The sequence below is a fragment of the Loxodonta africana genome, chromosome 7 (assembly GCF_030014295.1).
Source record: "Loxodonta africana isolate mLoxAfr1 chromosome 7, mLoxAfr1.hap2, whole genome shotgun sequence".
Lineage (NCBI taxonomy): Eukaryota > Metazoa > Chordata > Mammalia > Proboscidea > Elephantidae > Loxodonta > Loxodonta africana.
This window is the reverse complement of record NC_087348.1, coordinates 71,126,152-71,148,491: the sequence shown is the minus strand read 5'-3', so window position 1 is coordinate 71,148,491 and position 22,340 is coordinate 71,126,152. Positions and strand designations below refer to the sequence as shown.

Below are 22,340 nucleotides of genomic sequence, written 5' to 3'. Positions count from 1 at the left end.
TCACTAATTAAATAGTAGATAAGAACTACTTTAGGTGAAGGGAAAGACAACACACAATACAGGGGAGGTCAGCACAATTGGACTAAACCAAAAGCAAAGAAGTTTCCTGAATAAACTGAATGCTTCGAAGGCCAGCGTAGCAGGGGCAGGGGTCTGGGGACCATGGTTTCGGGGGACATCTAAGTCAATTGGCATAATAAAATCTATTAACAAAACATTCTGCATCCCACTTTGAAGAATGGCGTCTGGGGTCTTAAAGGCTAGCAAGCAGCCATCTAAGATGCATCAATTGGTCTCAACCCACCTGGATCAAAGGAGAATGAAGAACATCCAGGACACGAGGTGATTTTGAGCCCGAGAGACAGGGCCACATGAACCAGCAACTATATCATCCTGAGAGCAGAAGAACTAGATGGTGCCCAGCTACAGCCGATGACTGCCCTGACAGGGAATACAACAGAGAACCCCTGAGGGAGCAGGAGAGCAGTAGGATGCAGACCCCAAATTCTCATAAGACCAGACTTAATGGTCTGACTGAGACTGGAAGGACCCCGGTGGTCATGGCTCCCAGACCTTCTGTTGCCTCAGGACAGGAACCATTCCCGAAGCCAACTCTTCAGACATGGATTGGACTGGACAATGGGTTGGAGAGGGATGCTGGTGAGGAGTGAGCTTCTTGGATCAGGTGGACACTTGAGACTATGTTGGCATCTCCTGCCTGGAGGGGAGATGAGAGGGTGGAGGGGGTTAGAAGTTGGCGAAAAGGACACGAAAAGAGAGAGTGGAGGGAGAGAGCAGACTGTCTCATTAGGGGGAGAGTAACTGGGAGTGTGTAGCAAGGTGTATATGGGTTTTTTTTTGTGAGAGACTGACTTGATTTGTAAACTTTCACTTAAAGCACAATAAAAATTATAAAAAAAAAAAACCAGAGAGAGAGAGAGACTCCTGTTTTTACACATGAAGAAAATAAGGTCCAAAGAAGGGAATGTGCCCAGGGATGCAAAGGCGCTGCCTGTCCTGTCTGTGCCTTTAGGGTGGCCCTTCCTCTGGGACAGACCATCTTTGGGTAGGGGAGGGAGCTGCAGAATATAGTCACCACCTTTGGTGGGTTTGAACGCAAGTGTGAGCGGCAGCACAAATGGCCCACGTGAGGATCAGAGTGTGCAGAGGAGGCGGCATGTGGGATGCGGCGCCAGACATTGAGCACTGATGATGGGACCTTGGTGTGTTAGGTACTGAAGCTCTCTGAACCTGTTTTCTCAAATGGGAAATGGGCTGGGTAATCATCCAGCTCCTAGGGTTGTATAGAAGGCTGGATAAGTTTGTACAAGTGAAAGAGTCTGACCCACAGTGCTTGGCACATTTAAGTGCTGAAATAAGGTACTTTCTCTGCCCTTATCCTCCCCACCCCTCTTTTCTCTTTTTCTTCCTCCTCTAAAAAAAGAGTAATTTTAAGTAGCCCCCTGGATTTTTTTCTGTACTACTTCGAAGTCAGTGAAACTCAGCTCCAATTTCCTCCTTTCTCTTCTTCCCCTTTCCTAATACGCATGGCAGAGGGGAGCCCAGGTCTGAGGCTGGACCGAAGGCCTGGCTGTCTTTTTGTTTTTGGTTTCAGCATATTCTTCAAGGAAGGGCACTGGTCCAGGGTCTTGCAGCGGGCTCCCCTCACTTCAGTTGTAGAGACACCTTGCTGCACATGTTTGGTTTTCCCTGGCTGCCTGGGCTTCAGTGAGGGAGTGCCAGCTGGCTTTTCTTCTTGGGCGGAATTTAGTCATGCTAAAGCAGCCATTTATTTAAAGCAGCCATTTATTGAGTGCTGTCGTTAGTCAGGACTCTTTTGGCTCCGAGTGACAGCAACCCGACTTGAATGAACTTAAATACAAATGGAATACATTGGAAGGATTCTGGGGGAGGCTCAAAGGATCAAAGGAAGTACTGAGGATACAGCCCAGAAGAGGACAGGTGACCTCCCACATCCCAACCAGCATTCTCGGCTCAGTGGGTCATGGCCGCAGACATCTCCCGGCTGACCCCACACAGTCCTCCACCTGACCCAAGAGCACCAGTCCTTCCTAGAACTTTCCAGACTGGAACGTAGCCCAGCTTGGAGCACATGCACGCCCTGTATACCAATGAATGTGGCCAAAGAGGAAAGATATAATCATGAATCAATCTTAAATCCCACACTGCCTTTTTGGCTGGGGAGGGAGAAGATGTAGAATTATCAGAGGAAATGGAGAAGGGTGCTCGTAATATTAGTAATTAGGAATAGTACTAACTTGCTTTTGTTGAGTGCTTACTAAGCTCTTTAACTGCATAATTCGTTTAATCTTGAACCCCAACTTGCATATCTGGAAACTGAGGCACAGAGAGGCTAAGCAATTTGCCCAAGGTCACACTGCTAGTTAGTAGGAGAGCTGGGGTTGGACCCAAGCAAAGGGCTCCAGAAAGTATGTTCTTAACCACCCACTCTAATGCAGACAATAACAACAGGTGTCAACTCTAAGCACTTACAATGAACTACACTCTGGGTGAAGTACTTTATAGCGCTATCTCATGTAACCTTCAGAACAGCCCTATGAAACAGATGTTAATATCATCCCCATTTTCAGATAAGAAACTGGGGCTTACAGAGCTTATGTGGCTTACCTCTCTCCTTGGGCTCTCACATCCCTTGGAATCATGGGGCCTCTAAGGCTCACAGGAAACCTTTCCTTCGCTACCCAAATCAGGCCCGTAGGCAACAGAAGGTCTCATGTTTCTTTGCTTGGAATTGGGATGATAGCAAGTCTGAGAGGAGAAATTGATTTTCATTATGATTGTCCAAGAGAATCTGACTAATGTCAGCCCTTGCAGACTGATCCAGTCATGCCCACCTCCATCGCACCATAAAGGAAACTAAAACAAGACCTCAGTGACCCCTCTGTTTCCCTGCTGCTGGTCTCAGCCATGGCCCTGGGTGGGTAGGAGCTTCTGTTCCTGAGATCTAGGAAAGCAAAAGGAGGTTTCTGGTTCCTCAAACTTGATAAACTGACTGTGGAATTCTGTACCAAGATGTCCAGCTCCCCTCATCCACTGTACCCAGGAGCCTTCCCTTGAAAAGCAGAAGCAGATAAAGTCAAGGCCTCCAGCCTCTCTGCCTTCTGACTTGAGGCAGCAGCACAGAGCCTACAGCTCAGGCTGATAGAAAGTAGCCCAGGCGGGCCAGCCTGTTTGTCAGCCAGCACAGGTCCAGCAGGGTGTGGGCTTGATAGTGTTGATGATGGGGATGCTTGCAGCTTCTGCCTGGGTGGATGTCCTCAGAGCTTGCTAGGCAGCTCACGAGGTGTGTGGGCCCATCGGAGCTGTGCTAGGTGTTGGCATCCAGGACACCTGTCACATCATCTTGGTGGGAAAGGCTATGTGTGCTGGGTCATTCAGGCCTGGGGTTAAATACTGCCATACAGGGGCATCTTCCAAGTGCGTTTTGCTCTTTGAGCCTCCAATTCCTCATCCTTGAGGAATCACTGAGATAAATTATGTCCAGCTTCTAACAGTGCTGGTTACATGGTCAGTGCCAAGCCATTAAAACCTGAGAATTGCTGAATGATTCCCATCTCCCCACACCCTAAAGGAAGCTCTTTGTGTACTAGAGAGAATATGCTTCTGTTTATGTGGGCAGGTGAGCCTGCTGTTCTGTTGAACAAAATGTGTATACTTCTATGTATATGGATAGTGCTGCTTCTAGATCTCAATTTTCACATCTGTGCTAGTTTTTTCCTCTTGAGGCTACCTCTTAGAAATATGGATTTTAAAGAGAATATGAAAGTAAATCATTAGAAATGTTTTGTAACTCTGAGACTCATTTCCCAAACAAGTGTATAGGCATTTTCTGCAGAAGCAATAAGATGTAACCAAATAATTTGAGCGGCCACTGGAAACTCAGATAATTTGTTTAGGTAACTTAGCCGTGACCAAATGACCCACTTCTATAATTTCATTGTTTATTTAGCATTTTATGGCAAATTTCACATTGGTGACTTGGTATCAAATTTTACACCAACTCAATTTACTTTATCTCCTAAACTTAGAAATTCTGACCTTTTCTGTTTTTACTAAAGCAGCTAAATAAAGCCTTTTTTTTTTTTTTTTTTCCGCAGTTCCATCTTACTTTCTCAGCAAAACCTTGGTGTAGAGATATGAACAACCCTTAGGGTGCCTAGGCATTGGCAGACAATAGAATTTGTTTAACAATCTTGCTATTCCTTTCTTCACATGCAAAATTTGTTGTCAAGCAGAGAGAAACTTTCCATTTCCACTTGCTGGGGAAAGTGTCACTTCTAGGTGAAATGCACAGGCACGTATGGCTTTTTAGAGGGAAGAAGATATGAGGCTGTAATGTAAGATAACGTAACCGACATTAATTATTGGGCTTTTGTTTTTAAAGGATCATGGCAACCTGTAAGATAACGTAACCGACATTAATTATTGGGCTTTTGTTTTTAAAGGATCATGGCAATCTGTGCGTGGCTTGTTCTGGAAGGAGATAACTAACTGTCATGATGCCTCGGAATCAAGTGAGTAACTCACACTGGTGGATCTCTTTTATGCCATTGACTAGCTCTTGGGGGGCTGGCTTTAAGGTTAGAAGTGTGTAAGGGCACACTTTCGTCAAGCCCACGTGAAGAAAGACCACTGGTGGAAGCCTTGGTTTCCCTCTTCAATCCTTGTTGCCTATAACCTGCGAGGTTGCACACTCTTCCTGTGGTCAGAGGAGGGAGGAAGGAGGGATTGAGACAGACGTTTATCCTGGGAGGTGAAACACCATCCCAACCCTCTGGTGTTTTGGCAGGTGGACTCTCTGCCCCCTTTCTTCTTAGCAAGGCAAGCCACTCAGCTGTTCTGACCCCTGTCGCAGCTCTCATGACATTTCAGCCTCTTGCTAGCCCAGATTTGTGCCAAGGCAAGTATCTAGCCAGGTTGCTTGCTAGTGGGAGTGACTTCAGAGCTCCATAGACCATTTGTCCAAGATTTAAAAAAAATGTGATTGCATCATCTTTATCTATTTGGACCCCGTTCTGAGGAAAGCCAAACCTGTTTAAATCATTCTGTAGATTCAGCAGTTCAGTGGAGGCTTAGGGTCTGGAAGGCTTGGTGTGGACAGAAATCAATAATGGACTTGGTTTTTCATTGTCACCCTTATGGACTATCGTACGAGCCCCCCCACTGCTCTCCCCAGCTCCACCCTCTGCCCCCTCTACTCTGTCCTCCACAGTGCTGCAGAGACCTGCCTCAGATGTACATCTGACCTGTCACTCATATGTTGGCCTTCAAGGCCTCCTCCAGTCTGCCTTCAGCCTCACTCTCTAGCCTTGCTTTCTGCCTCCGGCTAAGTTCCCACAACTCCTGAAACAGCTCGCCGGGTCTGAACACACTGTCCCCTCTGAGAAGAAGCCTCCCTCGCTTCCCCAGGCAAAGTTGGCACCACCTCCTCTGCACTCTCACAGCACTTGGTTCATGCCTGGAATACACCACAGGCTGCAGTTAGGGCTTATTCACTGGTCCGGATCACCCACCAGCTGTAGGAGCCTCAAGAAACCATTCTCTCACCTTCCTGCCTGAGCTGGCAGCCCATCCCAGCCGGCCCTGAATCTGCCATGTCGCAGGGGGTCGGTAGCTATTTGTTGACTGAAGGAGTCTAATCCCAAAGTTTGTTTAGGGCTTTACAGTTGATGAAGCCCTAATCATAGTGCCTCATGGTAGCCTTGCATCCTGGGAAGGGAAGTCATATTATCCTCATTTATTTTATAGATGTGGAGACTGGGGTCTGAGCAGTCATAGAACTTGCCCCAGATTGTAGGCAACAAGGTCCAGGACTCACGTCTTCTGTGTCCCTGTCTAGTCTAGTTTCTATAATGCCAAACTTGATAATTAGAGGAAACCCAAGATATTATTTAGAGCAAACCTCTTGCTACCAGATAGGGAAACTAAGACCTGGCCTGAAGATAATTTTTCAAGGTTATGTAACTAATTGGTGTCAGATGAAGACTTGGAATTCAGGCCCTTGATTTCCAGTCTAGCATTATTTTTGCTCTTCCTCCCTGCTCTACTGCCTCCCTTCTGCATACAGCAATCAGAGGATAGTTTGTGATGATAAATCTAAATTACAGGAAGATGAGGAACTTATAGAATGCTTTAGCAAGAGGGAGCACAGACATGAATAGAATGGGCCCTACCCTCCAGAAGTGTCCTTGGAGACGTGAGACTGGGCCAGGGCCTCGATTTGGTTGAAGGAGGAAAGAGGGTAAGGGGAGAGCATCAGGGTCCATTCCCAGAGGCTGGAGCATGAGTGGAGGCCCAGTTGGAGGGGTAGCAGATGGCTATGTCTGGGCATTTTGAGGCTGGCCTGGTGGGCACTGAGCACCCACATGGGGGTGAGGAGCTGAAGCTCGGAGAAGTCCGTGTTGAAAGTCCTGAGCAGCAAGATGAGGGGATGTTGACTGGAACAAGGGGAAAGCTGCCCCAGTAGTTCTGATTCTTAGGGCCTGAGGGGAGACCAGGTGTCTTAGTTATCTTGTTGTTGTTAGGTACCGTCGAATTGGTTCCAACTCATAACGACCCTATGCACAACAGAACAAAACACTCCCCTGTCCTGCGCCATCCTTACAATCATTATGCTTGAGCCCATTGTTGTAGCCACTGTGTCAGTCTACCTTGTTGAGGGTGTTCCTCCTTTCCATCGACCCTGTACTTTACCAAGCATGATGTCCTTCTCCAGGGACTGATCCCTCCTGACAACATGTCCAAAGTATGTAAGACACAGTGTCGACATCACTGCTTCTAAGGAGCATTCTGGTTGTACCTCTTCCAAGACAGATTTGTTTGTTCTTTTGGCAGTCCATGGTATAGTCAATATTCTCCACCAATACCACAATTCAAAGGCGTCAATTCTTCTTCGGTCTTCCTTATTCATTGTCCAGCTTTTGTGTGCATATGATGTGATTGAAAATACCATGGCATGGGTCAGGTGTACCTTAGTCTTCAAGGTGACATCTTTGCTTTTCAACACTTTAAGGAGGTCCTTTGCAGCAGATTTGCCCAATGCAATGCGTCTTTTGATTTCTGGATTGCTGCTTCCATGGCTGTTGATTGTGGATCTAAGTAAAATGAAATCCTTGACAACTTCAAGCTTTTCTCCCTTTATCTAGTGTTGCTATAATGGAAATACCACAAGCGGATGGCTTTAACAAACAGAAATTCATTTCCTCACAGTAAAGTAGGCTAAAAGTCCAAATTCAAGGTGTCAGCTCCAGGGAAAGGTTTTCTCTCTGTCAGCCTTTTCATCAGTCTTCCCCTGGACTAGGACCTTCTTCACAGAGGGCCCTCGGGTCCAAAGGACATACTCTGCTCCCGGCACTGTTTTCTTGGTGGTGTGAGGTCCCCAACTCTCTGCTTACTTCCCTTTGCTTTTTATCTCTTGAGAGATAAAAGGTGGTGCAGGCCACACCCCAAGGAAACTCTCTTTACATTGGATCAGGGAGGTGACCTGAGTAAGGGTGATGTTACAACCCTCTTAATGTAAAATTACAATCACAAAATGGAGGAAATCATGACTTAGCCAAATTGATATACACATTTTTCGGGGGACATAATTCAGTCCATGACACTGAGCAAGATCAGTCTGCTGTGGCCTGAGAATTCCTCCCCTTTTCTGGAGAAGCACAGAATGCAGAGTCCCTGCACAGGTGGTTTAGGCAAGGAACAGTGGATTCCATCATTGTCTGAAAAGTGTGTGGGGAGGGAAGTGTGTGCATTTCTGGCTGGCTCAAGCCTGTTGAGCTCAAATGAATTGTTTTGTTTTGTTTCCGATTCACCACACTTCCTGTTGGTCTTTTTTCCCTCCAGAGTCTTGTGTCTCTCCTGGGACATTCACTCAGTGGTGGTTTGACCCAGGGCCAGGTGGGCCCCACACCTCTCCGCTACTCATTTTCACTCTCTCCCTTCTTGCAATTTCTTGGGCATACAGACTGGGAGACTGGGGCTGACCTCTGGGTCCAGCTCCATGGGCAAATTGAAACCTACAATTTGCCCAAATTACAGAGAATGTGTTGTTTACCAAATGGGCATCCTGGACTCTTTTGCAGAATGTCACCAGATCACAAACTTCTCTAGGGCAGGGAAAGTGGGTCATGTTACATCATAATTGTGTACACCTCACATTTACATCTCACTTTACATTTTACAAAGGCCATTTGTTCTTTATAAGAAGACCAGCGGATTTACTCCAATTTTACAGATGAGAAATTTGACTTAGGATATAAACAGCCAAAGGTAAGGTAGCTGTTGAAGGGCTGAACTGGGACACAGCCCAGACCTCCCATTTATAAATTTCACGGTCTCTCTACTCTACTGAGCTCCAGCCACATGCAGCTCTCCCGAGTGCCTTGGACATACGAGAAGCTCGATAAATACTTGTTGAATGAGTGAACTTTGGCTTTTTTCTTTTGGCACTCTTAACCATAAATGGATCCTCTTTGGCAGCAAAGGGAACACACTACCCTGTGAAGTATTTGAATTTCTGCCCCGATAAGAAACTAGTAGTTCTCTTCTCACCCAGCCTCACCTCTGTGAACTGGGTCACGCACACTGAATAATTAATTCCTTGAATCTTTTACTCAGAGCTTCCTTCTCCTAAGACTGAGCTGATGTGTCAAACATTGATCTTCTAAAGGTCCCTGGCAGAGGTTCAACCTGCTGTTGGCTATCATAAACCAGCAGATTACCCATTTAATTGCCCATGAGTAATACCCCTGGCCTAAACAGATCCAGTGGGTTACCACTCTTCTCCTACCAACAGTATCTAGGTCAAGGAATGAGGGATAGTTGTGGGTTATCTTAGATACTTAAGGTTCTGTAGGAAGAGGGGGACCTACCTTCCCCCTGTCACTGACTTCTGAACTCCTCAAGATTTTGTGGTCAAGGGCAGGAGAAAGAACAAGGAAATGTCAGATTAGGAAGGCATGCACCTGGTAGGAGAGGCAGTTATCAGAACATCTGCTGGGCTTGCTCTTTCCCTCAGTGACACTGGGTCATGTTTCTTAGCATCTCCAGGGGATCCAGCTGGCCTCATTAGAGCAACCTAATTAGACTCTTGAGGTCAACAGAGTCGAGTGGAAAAAAAGGGGGCTGGGACCAAAAGACCCACATTCTCCTCTTGCCTGTTTTATAGATTAGCTGTATGACCCTGGGCAAGTCACGAAACTTCACCTGCTCTCTGATTTCTTATCAAGGAAATAAGGGGTGGCATGGAGGGTTGGGCTGCATCTTAAAGGAACCTCACAGACTTCTGTGGCTCTAAGAGCTCACTGCAGTCTTGTCCATGGATTAGCACCGCCTCCAGGCCGCTGCCTCCTCGCATAGCCCCAGTTTGCCTCTGTAAGCACTTTTCTCCTCGCCTTTGTAACTCCCCTGCCCCTCCCTGAGATATGCCACAGCACAGATAAGAACTGCCTGTTGCTGCCTCTGTCTCCTGCATGGGAAAAAAACATCTAAGGTTTTAAAAAGTATAGGGGACCTAGAGAGTACAAGTTGGTCTAGGAGGGGAGTAAGAAAAACCCTTGAGTGGAAAGAAACCAACCGGGTGATTATGGGTTGTTGGAATATCCAAGATGTTGATACCCCCAAGGCATCTGGGCTCTGTTGAGTTGTTTGAACTGAAAGTAGTAAATACGTTCTTAGGAGTACTGCCCCTAGTTTATCCTCTCCTTCCCTGGCCAGGCTTTGAGGTCAGGGTGACCAGACACTTCTGGGCTCGGGAGCAATAAAGGTAGTAATGTTGGTGGAAGGCTGTTCAGTGAGAGAGAGCTGTCTCAGACAACTAACGAAAAAAGGGAAAAGGTTAGGGAAGGTAGGTTTGTCTCTAGGCTTTACAATCTCAGAGTTTTAAAGCTGGAAAGAATTTACAGATCATCAAATCCAATTCTTCCATTTTACGAGTAAAGAAACTGAGTTCCAGAGACATAACACTCAAACTCAAAAAGCAGGCTGGTGTAGAACTGAGACAGAACCCAAGTCTCTTGACTTCCAATCTAGCAGCTCTTTCCCTGGTATCATGTTGCCTCCACCTGTGGGTTCAGCCACCACATTTTCCACTTCTCTCTTTGACCCTGAGCTGGAGTGTCTAAGGTCTTAACTGGGCCCCACTGTTCCCACCTCCTTGTTTATCATGGCCTAATAAAACTTGGGTGCAACATCATAGAGATGTTGAGGCCTCTCCTTGTGTGTGGGCTGTTTGACTTGTACTTAGTGACTTAACACTGTTAAGTCAGCATTATTCTGTTTTATGGTGTATCTTGGGGTGAAAGATTAATTCAAGACAGGAAATGAAGGATATGATGGCCCAGCCTCTGCAGTAGTAGCCTCTTGTCAATTTCCCATTCAGATAAACATCACATGAGCTTTGTTGTTGAGCCGGCTTTGTTTAGGAAACTGCCAGCTAAGGCCTGGATTGAGGGCAGCCTATACTGGCCCTGGAAACCCTGGTGGTGTAGTGGTTAAGACTTCAGCTGCTAACCAAAAGGTCAGCAGTTCAAATCCACCAGGTGCTCCTTGGAAACCCTATGGAGCAGTTCTACTCTGTCCTATAGGGTCACTATGAGTCAGAATCGACTCAATGGCAAGGGGTTTGGTTTTTGTTTTTGGTACCGGCCTTTGGTCTGAGAGGGCTCTTTGGGTTAGAGGCTGGCCACCTGTTGATATATTGATGGTATGTGAGCCAGAATGGAAGCCACTCACTTTTTCCTTTAGGACTCCATTTAGTACTGGGGTCAACATTTCCCACTGAGGGAAAGAAAGTACGTAAACATAGCTTGTACTCCTTCTGCTGGACAGGCACTGGGTTTACGTATGTCACCTTTATGCCGCACAGAAGCCCTCTGAGATATGGGCATGGCTCTTAGCTGTATTGAGTACTGAGGAGAAAACCGAGTCAGAGAGAGGTTAAATGTCTTGTCCGCATCTCACAAGGGCCAGGACTCAAATGCAGGCTGCCTGATTTCTAAGCCTTCATCATTCCACACCTCCCATGGCCTCTCTTTGCACAGAGAAGGGAGAGCTGGGATTAAACGGGCCAGGCATTGACTGAAGCATCAGGTATTTCCTAGGGACTTCCAAGTGCCACATCTTGAGCTTGGTTCTAGGGATGCAAAGGTGAGTAAGACCTGGTCCCTTTACTCCTAAAGGCTGTGGCCTGGTGATGGGACAGATGTGCACACAGTCACAGTAATAGCCACGGTTGTAAGTGTTATTATAGAGGGACACACCAAATCCTCAGAGATCACTGAGAAGGGAGCAGCACACCCAGAAGACCACATGAAGGGGGTGCTGTCTCGGACTTGGGTACTGAAGGATGAATAGGAGATTGCCAGACAAAAAGAAAGAAGAAGGTTTTCTAGATGGGAGGTGTGGTGGTTAGAAAGGGCTTGACTCAGTATCTGGAAGTGAGGAGGGGTCATCTGCATGTTTTCTTTCTATGCTGAGGGTGGAGGTAGTGCAGGAATCAATTGAGAGATACGCTGGAGATATGGTTTAGAACCAGATGTAAAGGGCTTTGTAAAATACTTGTTACTTATGCAAGATTAGCTGAAAGAAACATCAGTGGGGACCAGCAAAGATTCTCCAGATACCAGTTCTCCAGGTATCTAAAGCATCTTTCTCTGTGGAAATGTGGGTGGGACTCATCTTCAGACTGTGCCCATTTTCTATGTTTTGTGTCTCATGCACCAGTGGAAGTGATTATCGATGCAGCAGAGGAACCGGGGTAGGATGGGCCACGCTGACAGCTCATATTTAAAATGTCTCAAATTCTTCTCGCTAAATAAGCTGAGAACAAACATCTTTCTGAGTTCATGTGCAGACTGTGTCTCCAGGGACTGCCTTGCATTCCAGACAGGGCCACAGAATAATCTTTAGGTGCCAGGGGAGCAGGGTGAGAAAGCTACTTACAAGCAAAGACCAAAAAAATATGTACAGCAGTTTTTAAGGATGACATTTGCAAGGCAAAAGTATCAAGGAAGTAGGTTATTTACCATGAGGGTGAATTCCTTGGGACCTTGTAGCCAAGGTTTTAAAAAATATCCCATCTTTAGAGAGCATCCCCCAGGAACTCTTGTATCCTGGGATGGTTGTTACCCTGTGTAATTAATACCTGGCTGATCCTTTCTGGATCCAAACCAAACCAAATCCATTGCTGTCGAGTCAATTCTAACTCATAGCAACCCTATAGGACAGAATAGAACTGCCCCATAGGGTTTCCAAGGAGCACCTGGTAGATTCAAACTGCTGACTTGTTGGGTAGCAGCCATAACTCTTAACCACTATGCCACCAGGGTTTCTCCTTTCTGGGTAGTTGCTACTTATTTTAGCAAACATATAGAACATAAGCCCAAGCACCAAGTGAATGGTGTTTTCACTCAGCCAGCACCAATTTGTTATGTTGGGATCGTGGGAGATTGTCTCCTGGACCACCGGGGAAGATTCCCTGGCTTGGCCAGACCTGCTGTATGTTGGGGCTGGGCCCAGTGAGGAGTATTTTGACCCACTGAATGATGAAGGCACTGACTGGAACCTAAAGCACTTGCCCCAGCATCTCTGAGCTCACAGGAGCGTAGACTTTGAGTGCATCCCCCAAAGAGAGCTAGGCATCCCGCCTCGGACCTCTATTGCCCTTCCGCTCCATGCCCTGGTCTGCATGGCTCTCAGATGCACCCTCATAACTGTTGCCCACTAGGCAAATGTTATAACGCTCATATCCCCAGTCCTTGAAGGTGAAATCCGTCTTGTCAAACCAATAATCCCCTCAAAAGTTCATTCAGCAACTGAATGTATTTTAGGAACCGATTCTACCCTGTCTTATCAGGGAGGTCTTTCTCTATTTCTTGTCTGGAACCTTAAATGTTTTTTATAGATCTTTTGTGACAATAGTTCTCAGGAGACTCCAGTTCCTCTGTACAGCAAGAGAGTGGAGCCACATGGGTCTTTATCTCTCACTGCTACTTAGACATCTGAAGTACTTTTTGATAGCAGCATATTTGACATGGGCAGGGAGATTCTTTTGGGCAGGGTCCTGGTGAAGAAATACTTTCTCAGAGCTGTTTGGCCCCGTCTGTCCTGGTCTCTAATGCTCCCGAGGTAAGAACTGTTAGTATGTGTTTCTCTAGCACATTGCTTGGCACAGAGTAATCAGTCAGTACCTGTTGAATGACTATATGGATGAATGAACGGTCAGCAAATAGATCCTTCTGTTTTCCAGTGGGAAGCAAAATGGAAATGAATGGGCCTCAAATTGATTGCCTACATGCCATCCTGCATCCAGCATTCACTTCAGAACAGAGTCTGGTCTTTGGCACAAAGGGAGTTAGTTACTAGATAAAGACACCTCCTAGGCTAGTGCCTGGAGCGAGGCCCAGATGATCCTTGATCCGCATTCAGAAATTCCCCACCTCAAGACTGTTTTTGAGGTTTAAAACCAACAAACCACCACCATCGGCAACAACAATATCGATAAAACCCTGGGAATAACAAGTATTGGCGAGGATGTGGAGACGTTGAATCCCTCCTCCAGTGCTGGTGGGACTGTAAAATGGGGAAGTCGCTGTGGAGAACAGTTGGCAGTTCCTGAAAAGGTTAAACATAGAATTTCCATACGGTCCAGCAATTTCAATCCTAGGTATATATCCCCAAAAGACTGAAAGCGGGGACTCAAGCAAATCATACAGGAATGTTCATAACAGTACTCTTCACATTAGCCTAAAGGTGGAAATAAACCAAATGTTCATCAGCAGATGTCCGGAAAAACAAAATGTAGTATATACATACAATGGAATATTATTCAGCCATAGATATGAGATACCGACACATGCTACGACATGGATGAACCCTGAAAACATTGTGCTAAGTGAAATAAGTCAGACACAAAAGGAAAAATAGCGTATGATCCCATTTATATGAAATGTCTAGAATAGGCAAGTGCATAGAGACAGAAAGGCTAGGAGGAAGGGGAGAATGAGTTTTTTCTTAAGGGGTACGAGTTTCTGTTTTGGGGTAATGAAAAAGTTTTGGAAGTAGATACTGGTGATGGGTGCCAAAATTTTAAGTATAATTAATGCCATTGAATTGTACACTTAAAAATGGTTAAAATGGCAAATTTTATGTTATTAATATTTTACCACAAAAAAGTCATAAAACATAAAAAACAAACACTGGGTATGCTGGTCCTGGAGAAAGTCAGGGAGGAGTCCATTCTGCTGTCCCATCTGTTTGCCCGCCCCGCCCCGACTTGGCCAAAACGTCCCATGCTTGGACATGCCTCCCAAGGGCCTTCTGATGGGTGTCCTTGCTTTGTTCACGCTGCTTCTCTGAAGCGTAAGGGATTTTACATTCAAATCACAGATCCTGGCTTCCCAAGTGTGTTGACAGGTTGGTAGGCTTTGAACAACCCATTATAGTCTTTTCTGACTCAGCCAGGGCTCACCTGTCCGTGCAGGTGCACACACCTGCTCATAAAGGCTGAATGCAGTTTACAGGCCTTATGTGGAGACAAGTAAGGGATGCAGACAGCTGGACAGCATGGGCAAGCATCTCCCCCGACCCCCACCCTGGGCACATCCACACAAAGGCCAACAGACTGTGGAGCCGCAGGGTGTTATTGTTTACATTGTTAATAACATTAATCACGACATAAACAGCCAAGTCTGTGTCATTATATATAAGGAAATTAATCTTAAAATTAACAATCTGTAATTCAAATGAAAAAATTTTAGGAGTCTTTTAAGTCAACTGTGAGGGTGGTACAATGTTAGCAGCTCCATGTCTCCTGAGACAGATTTTTTCTGGTAAATATTCATTCCTTCAACAAACGTGAACTAACTGCCTGTGGAGCACGCAACACACTGGTACTGGAACTACGAGAGGTTAACGGTGGGTAGACAACTCATTCATGAGTGAATTAGTTATAAGGGGGCATAGTACAAAAAGTTGAATTATTTGAATCTTAAATATTGATTGAGTGTACCCAGAACTCAGACAAGTACTCTAAGAAATAGAAAAGAAACTAAAAACCTTTTCCTTAAGAATTTTATAAAGTATGACCAAATGAGATTAGTGCATGAAAGATAAAGTCTGTTCAGGGCTAAACAAAGCGCCAAATGGCATAGGTGCCTATACTAGACACCTGTACCATAACCGTGGTCTCCACCACCAGGCTGTAATTTCTCAGAAGGGGAGACATATCTTGTTCACTTCGCATCCACAGTGCCCAGCAAGGCCCTGAGCACAGAGGTTCTCAGTCAGGAATCGAACGTGGCATAAACCATAGTTCCCATACCTGGCTGGTCATAGAATTCCTGGTGAATTGAAAACACTTTTCCCCTTTGGACCTCAGGCTGCAGAGATTCTGTTTGGGAGCCAGCCTGGGAAGCTATAATTTTGGATACTTCCTGGTGAATCTGCTGAAGAGCCAGGTTTGGCGACCTCTAGAATAAATGACGGGTGTAGGGAGCCCTGGGGCTTTGTGAACAGGGTGAAGGTGGTGCCTGTGTGATGGGAAAGGAGAAGAGGGGATGTGGAAATTGATGAGACAGCTCTTGCGGTAACTCAGGTCAGAGTTGACCAGGCCCTGAACAAAAGACACCCCGTGTTCTGAATTTTGAGTGATGGTCTTGATTATTTTTCAACAAGCTGTCATTGAGCATCTACCACGTGCCAGAGACACAGTGGGCAGGCCTGGGATGTGCAGCCTCTGGCATTAGAGGGCTCGCAGTTAAGCGAGGTGGGCAGACCTGCAAAGAGATCGCGACAGTATGTATACATGAAATCATCATAGAAAACTCCAGAGTATGGGAAAAGGGAGAAAGGACGCAAGGTAAGGCATCAAAGAATGACGCAGCTCAGGATACTGGCCAGGCATCATTTCCTTTAATCCTTGAATAACCAAGAAGGCCACAACTATTAGTATCCCCATTTAATGGATTAGGAAACTGAGGTTCAAAGAGATTAGGTAATTCGTCCAAGCTTACACACCTAGTAGTGGTGGGTCAGGGTTCGCATCCAGTCTGCCTGACTTCAGAGTCCAAATCATACCCATTACGCTCTGTTCCTGTGACATTTCAGCCAGCTCTAAAGATGTGTTTTTCTCTATTAAGGTGTTTGGATTTCACGCTGAAGATTATCAGGGAGGTGTTAAAGGTTTTAAACAGGAAGGAGACCTGACTCAATGTACATTTTTGGTATAAAACTCTCTGGAACAGGTGGGTAGATTGGAGGGAGGTGAATGTGGAGGCAGAAAAAATGGTCATGAAGAGATTTTTGAGAGTCCCGGGTATGAGCAGGTGGAGATCTGAACCTAGGCGGTCGCAGTAAAGAACAGGAGGCAGTAGGCAGGGCTGTGGAGAAGCAGGGCTTGGTGACCGGCTGGCTCTGCTAGATGAGGGAAAGGGGTAGAGGAGGTCAGCTCTAAGGTCTTGGCTTGAGAGTCTGGGTGCAGGTTGTGCTGTTCACTGAGGCTGGGAGTGCTGGAGGTGGAACAGGTGGGCTGGGAGGGAAGTAGACTGCGTGTGAGGTCCCTGTAAGAGAGTCCAGGAGGAGATGTCTAATGAGCTGTTGAAATCTAGGCCTGGAATAGCCCTGTCCATGGCCTGAATGCTGTGGAGACATCAACCTTGAAGTAATAGTTTTATGGGCTATCAAGACACAGATATTGGTTGAACTGTGGGAATGTTGAGGTCCTTGAGAACAAGAAGAGATGGAACGGTAACATTTCAGGGGCAGGTAGAGAGACGAGTCTGCAAAAGACTGAGAATAGGGAGGGATTGTAACAAGAGAAGACACAATCAAGAGGGATTCGTTTTGAACCTTAATGGTTAGTGGTGACCTCAGTAAGACAGTGCACGCAGGAGCCTAAAGGGCAGGAGGTGGGGTGTGTGTAGGGGGTGGAGTAAAGGTGAAAACCAGATTGGGGGGGATTAAAAGGCAAGTGGAAGGTCAGGAAGTGGACATTGCGAGGCTAGCCTATCCTATTAAGAAATTAGGCTGTGAAGGGAAGCAAGGAGAGTACTTTTTTTTTTTTTTTTTCTGGTAAAAGTAAATATCAATGTAACCGTGGCTGAATTTGTGCACATTTTAGGGAACGACTTCATAATCGTAAATCCACAAATCAGAAAAAAAAAGTTTTGTCTGGCAATGAGTACTTTTTTTTTTGTTGTTAAACTTGAACATGTGGCACCTGGCTCGGCACAAGTCTTCACAATGGGGGGCATTTGAAGACAGCAGCCATGAGGCACTGCTAGCTGGGCTGTGAGCTTTTCGGGGCAGGGGCTGCTCCGCGGCCATCCTGGGCTCCCGGGCTCAGTGCTGTGCACAAAGTGAGCCGGCATAGGCAAGAAATCCTTTCCAAGGTCTCTTTGCTGTAACTTCCACACCTCTTCCCCAGCTTCCCTCTCTGTCCTCCAGACTAACTACCAGGACTCAGATCCCTGAGGCCTAATTTCAGAAAGCGAGGAGATTAAGTGCCATCCAAATACAAAGACTCTGCGGGTGAGTTTCAGGGTGTGCTGCGCAGAGACTAGGTGGAAAACAGCTGCCCCACCTAAGCAGAAGGTGCGTTAAGGTGTGAGTGAACCGACCTTACCTTCTATGGGAAAATGCACTGGTTTCTGCCTCTGCTTGGCTTGGGATACCTTGAGCTTGACTTGGTGGTGGTTATTCCCTCGGCAGTGTGCCAGGAACTGACACTTAATGAGCACATCCGTGAGCCTGGTGCTGTGAGAGGCACCTTCATTTAACTTTCACAGAAACTCTATGATATTTATGACTTGCTCAAGGGAGGGTTTGGTGACTCAGAAGTCCGTGATCTTTCCACCGTATGATGACAGCTCCAGGGACTCAGGGGCTGAGAGCTCGGGATGTTATGGAAACCAAGGAAATGGATTAGCTTCTCTTCCTTATTCTCCTGCTTTACACCGTTTGCAAATAGGACAGGGATGTAATTTTTCAACGTAGTGTATGTGTGTATAGAGAGGAGACCAGACTTATTTCCTGGTCAGGCAACTTTTCCAGAATATCGAGGTTGGGTGGTGCAAACAGATAATGTGCCTTGCTGTTAACTGAAAAGTTGGAGGTTTGAGTCCACCCAGAGGCATCTCAGAAGAAAGGCCTGGCAATCTACTTTCAAAAAAAAAAAAAATCAGCCATTGAAAACCTTGTGAAGCACAGTTCCACTCTCACATACGTAGGGTTGCCATGAGTCAGAGTTGACTGATGGCAATATATATATATTTTTTTTAACGGAAAGTAAGCTATAAAACAACAGAACTGGCTGCTTTTGGAAGTTGGCCTATCTCAACAGTGGTCATGGTGAGATCCCATGTGATCCATTTTATCGGGACGGAATGCTTTCTGCTATAGGCCAAATGCATATGACGTGGACCAAAATCTGTGTGCTGAGTAAATAATGGGAGAAGCTGGACTGTATGAAGAAGAATGCGGCTGGATTGGAGGAACACTTGTTAACGACCTGTGATATGCAGATGACTCAACCTTGCTTGCTGAAAGTGAAGAGGACTTGAGGTACTTATTGACGAAGATCAAAGACTACAGCCTTCAGTATGGTCCACACTTTAACATGAAGGAAACAAATTGCTCACAACTGGACCAATAAACAACATCTTGCTAAATGGAGAAAAGATTGAAGTTGTCAAGGATTTCATTTTACTTGAATCTACAATCAACACCCATGGAAGCAGCAGTCAGGGAGTCAAAGACATATTGCATTGGGCAAATCTGCTGCAAAAGACCTATTTTAAAGTCTTAAAAAGCAAATATATCACTTTGAGGACCAAGGTGTGCCTGACCCAAGCCAGGGTATTTTCAGTCACCTAATATGCCTGCGAAAACTGGACTTTGAATAAGGAAGACCAAAGAAGAATTGATGCCTTTGAATTATGGTGTTGGTGAAGAATATTGAATATACATACCATGGACTGCCAAAAGAATGAACAAGTCTGTGTTGGAAGAAGTACAGCCAGAATGCTCCTCAGAAGCGAGGGTGGTGAGACTTCATCTCACATACTTTGGATATATTATCAGGAGGCACCAGTCCTTGGAGAAAGACATCATGCTTGGGAGAGGCTCAACAAGAAAGAGGCACACCCTCAATGAGATGGACTGACACAGTGGCTACAACAATGGGCTCAAACATAGTAGGGATTGTGAGTATGGTGCAGGACGGGGCAGTGTTTCATTCTGTTGCACATAGGGTCGCTATGAGACAGAACCAACTCAACAACACCTAACAACAACAACACCAAGCTGTAATTTACCTACTGTATTATTTAAGGCAATGTATCCTCCCTATCAGATAAATCCCTGAATCTCAATAACTTCACATAATGCAAGTTTATTTCTTGCATAAGTTAACTGCTGCCTTGCACAACAAATCAGGGACAGAGTCCCTGGTTCCAGAGCCTTTAATTCATGATACTTCCCTACCCTTCTTTCATCCAACTCCAAATGCTGGCATCTGTAGTAAGGCGATCTCGATGCAATATTAAGTGAGGACGGTGGCTAACATGCCAATAAAAATTCAGCTGAAAAGTGACACTCAAGCCTTGGTAGGAATGGCAGACAGACTAGCTGATCCCCAGACTAATTTCTCCTTCTTGGTCCTATAAATTAGACCACTTCCCCATTCTTCCTTGGAGCTACATGAGCCCATGTGACAAGTTCTAGGTAATGGCAGTGAGCAGAAGTGAGGTACACCACTTCTAGGACTGACCCATAAACACCTCCCACATGTGATCCTCATGCTGTTCCCACTTTTACCAGAGCACAGCAACCTAGGAAACCTCAAGCTGAAAATGTCAGAGCCACAAGGAGGAAGAACCTGATCACCTGGACGCGTACTTGGAGGAAAGCCCTCTAGTGACCAGGAATGTGTGTTTTGAACTTAACGTATGTGAAAAATAAACTCGCTTTATCTGAAGTTGTGAGATTCAGGGATTTATCTGTTGGGGAGGCAACATCACCTTGTATATGTTTCACACCATCTATTTTGTGTGGGGGCGGTATAGGTGGGTGGGTAAGGATGGGGGCCTCTGAACTCTGGTTAAAAAAAAACTAAAAAAAAGTTACAGGGCCTCAAATCTCAGGTTCATTATTTTTAGTCATGAGATCTTGGACAAATTGCTAACTTTTCTAATTTTTTGAAAAACAGGTACAATTTTTGTTGTTGTTAGGTGCAGTTGAGTTGGTTGCGACTCATGGCGACCCTGTGTACAACAAAACGATTCACTGCCCAGTCCTGTGCCATCCTCACAATCATTGCTGTGCTTGAGGCCATCATTGCAGGGTCTACCTGTCTTTTGCTGACCGACCCTCTACTTTACCAAGCATGATGTCCTCCACGGCCTGGTCCTTCCTCCTGATGACATGTCCAAAGTATGGAAGACAAAGTCTTACTATCCTTGCTTCTAAGAATAGCTAGTTACCCAGGATCCTCTGATTTACAAAAAAATAAAAAAATATTTCTTCTTCTGGGGAAAGGGTAAGGGAATTGTTTTGTGACTCATGAAGTCACATAGGCAGGAGAGCAGAAGAACCACAAATAAGGGACTCTAGTTGGCAAAAGCCAAATTGCTTCAGGGCTATTATTGGAAACTGAAGCATCATGTCTTGCGTCTTCCCAGAAACTGAAGAAACTTTTCATATTTCTGGAAACCCTGGTGGTGTAGTGGTTAAGAGCTATGTCTGCTAACCAAAAGGTCGGCAGTTCAAATCCACCAGGCACTGCTTGGAAACTCTATGGGGCAGTTCTACTCTGTCCTATAGGGTTGCTATGAGTTAGAATCAACTCCACGGCAATGGGTTTGATTTTTTTTTTTTTTTCATATTTCTAGGCAGTTGGTTTTATTTATATTTCATATCAAACTCTAAAAAGACAACAGCTGGGTGGTGGTTGACAAGGAAGACTTTAAGAAAAGCTAATTACCCAGGATCCTCTGATTTAAAAAAAAAAAAAATACTTCATCTTTTTCTTTTGGGGAAGGGGAAGTATCAAGCCACAGTTTTCCGGAAGAAAGGCTTAAAGCTCAAACTCATTGAGTCCTTTTAAATGCTGGCTTGGCACTTTACATACATGTTTTCAGTTCATTATCAAACTGCTCTGTATACTAGTGTTCCATTTTCCCACTTTACATATGGGGAAATTGAAGCTTGGAAGTTAAGTGAGGTGTCCCAGGTTACACAGCTAGGAAGTGGGCTTGTAACCAGATCTGCTGAATTGAAAGCCCTTGCCCTCTACTTTAGAGTACATATAATTCTTTGACCTGGGAAGCTAGTAGTCATTTTGTCTTCTGAGTAATAGGAACAAGTGCTGGTTATCATGTAGCCCAAAAAACCTGTTGCCATTGAGTTAATTCCAACCTATAGCAACCCTGTAGGTCAGAGTAGAACTGCCACGTAGGGTTTCCGAGGCTGTAAATCTTTATAGAAGCAGACTGTCACATCTTTCACCCGCTGAGCAGTCAGTGGGTTCAAACCGCCCACATTTTGGTTAGCAGCTGAGTGCTTTAACCATTGTGCCACCAGGGTTCCACATCACGTAGCCACTGGGTGTTAAATGCAGCACATATGTGGTCTCAATAATTCCTTACAACCCTTTGAAACAAGGATTATTATCCCCACTTTACAGATTACAAAATCAAGGCTGAGAGAGATTGGATAACTACCCTAGAGTTACACAACTAGCACCTTCTTTATGTCAGATTCACTTCTAGTTTTGCCTGACTTGAAATATTTGAACACACCAGCTGTTCCACAGGAGAAAGATGTGGAAGTCTGCTTCCATAAAGATTTACAGCCTTGGAAACCCTGTGGGGCAGTTCTACTCTGTCCTGTGGAATCGCTATGAGTCAGAACAACTCAACAGGCAATGGGTTTAGTTTTGAATTTTTAAATATTCTGATACTCTTCTGCAAGAAAACCTACCTACCATGGGTATTAGAATTTTTAAGGTCTTTGGCTCTTTTTGGAAACTCTATGGGGCAGTTCTACTCTGCCCTATAGAGTCTCTATGAATTGGAATCGACTGGACGGCAATGGGTTTGGTTTTTTTTGGCTTAAATTGGAAAGTTGATTTCAAAAGTCGTAACTGGCCAGTTTAGATCCAGGGAGGCAGGTCTGAGCCTGGTACGGCTGCCAGGATGCATGTCCAAGGCTGTGCTTATCATCCCCTTTCAAGCCATCTCCCTCCACCTCCCCTTATCTCACTCTAGATAAGGGTCAGTTCCTGGAGCTCCCACGTCCACCAC

The 22,340-nt window shown here is 45.5% G+C and overlaps 1 protein-coding gene across 10 annotated transcripts in view; it reads left to right on the top strand.

Annotated features, from left to right (window-relative positions):
* Window positions 1-22,340, top strand: part of MICAL2 (microtubule associated monooxygenase, calponin and LIM domain containing 2) — a 250,105-nt gene that overhangs the window by 31,604 nt on the left and 196,161 nt on the right. For all 10 annotated transcript variants that reach the window (XM_023550839.2, XM_010592231.3, XM_023550840.2 and 7 more), the window contains exon 2: window positions 4,488-4,556. The gene's annotated coding sequence lies outside the window, so the exon portion shown is untranslated. The remainder of the gene's footprint in view (window positions 1-4,487; window positions 4,557-22,340) is intronic.